Source organism: Piliocolobus tephrosceles, chromosome 17, assembly GCF_002776525.5.
Source record: "Piliocolobus tephrosceles isolate RC106 chromosome 17, ASM277652v3, whole genome shotgun sequence".
Classification (NCBI taxonomy): Eukaryota; Metazoa; Chordata; class Mammalia; order Primates; family Cercopithecidae; genus Piliocolobus; species Piliocolobus tephrosceles.
The window spans coordinates 7,794,328-7,795,695 of record NC_045450.1 but is presented as its reverse complement, the minus strand read 5'-3'; the positions used below and the strand labels follow the sequence as shown (position 1 = coordinate 7,795,695).

The 1,368-nt window shown below is 40.9% G+C and overlaps 1 pseudogene; it reads left to right on the top strand.

Annotated features, from left to right (window-relative positions):
- The first annotated feature begins 293 nt into the window (after positions 1 to 293).
- On the top strand, positions 294 to 396 carry LOC111551768 (annotated as a pseudogene).
- The last annotated feature ends 972 nt before the right edge of the window (positions 397 to 1,368 follow it).

Sequence of the window (1,368 nt, the reverse complement as noted above, 5' to 3'; positions counted from 1 at the left end):
ACTGAGGATATGAGGGGTGGGGCCAAGGGAAATTGTCAAAAGGTACAACATTTCTGCTCCTTATAGGAGGATTGAGTTCTGACGTTTTTCACATCAAGGTGACTATAGTTAATAATGTATTTTTCCTCAATTGTTAAAGGAATGGATTTTAAATGTTCTTACCAAAAAGAAATAAGCATGTGAGGTGATGGATGTGTTAGCCTGACTTGCTAATTCTTCAATCTATACATGTATCAAGGTATCACATTGTATCCCATAAATACATTCAATTATGTCATTTAAAAATAAAATTCAACACTTGTATGTTTTAACATGTGGACTAACAGGTTCAGAAAATCCTCTTGCAACCCAGAACTCATTGTTCGGTATGAGCATTGACACAGGTAGGAAGGAATTTGGGAGGCCGAGCTGGATGAATCCAAGAGGTCAGGAGTTTGAGACCAGCCTGAACAACATGGTGAAACCCCGTCTCCCCTAAAAATACAAAAATTAGTTGGGAGTGGTGGCAGGTGCCTGTAATCCCAGCTACTTCAGGAGGCTGAGGCAGGAGAATCGCTTGAACCAGGGAGGTGAAGGTTGTAGTGAGCTGAGATTGTGCCACTGCACTCTAGCCTGGGTGATAGAGGGAGACTGTTTCCAAAAAAAAAAAAAAAAAAAAAAAGTTAGCTGATGGGAGTGTTGATAACCATAAAGGTTTGTTCTGGACTGGGGACATTAACCCATGCCTAGAATCACTGCACTTTGAGGGTGAGTTGGGAGGATTGCTTGAAGTCAGGAGTTACACCAGCCTGGGTAAGGATATAGCAATACCCTATCTCCACAGAAATGTAAAAATTGGCTGAGTGCATATAGGCATGCACCTATAGTTGTAGCTACTTGGGAAGGGGAGGCTGAGGCAGGAGGCTTGAGTCCAGGTGTTGGAGGCTGCAGTGAACTCGGACGGCACCACCGTACTCTCCAGCCTGGGCAACAGAGTAAGACCCTGTCTTTCAATTTAAAATTGGTTCTACGGTTGTAGAATAGATTAAAAGCCATAGGATATAAGGGGAATCCCAGCTATATTAATTGTGTATTCCAATTTCATGTTGACATGCTGTATCAAGATTGCTTTTTTCTTTTAAAGGCTTCTATGTTGACAACATGTCTGGAGTTAAACGTATTAGTTATATGCAACAGAGCTTTATTAGCATATGACACCTTAGGAATGAATGACTTGAACTCATTCACATATAGAGAGGTTGTCAAACTGAGAACTGGGCAGAGCCACCTACTCTAAAATATGACCCCTAAAGCAAATTGGTTGAAGAAATTAGATCGCAAAGATTCTTGGTGAATTTTGAAGTCTTCATCAGCATATCCATTTTAAAA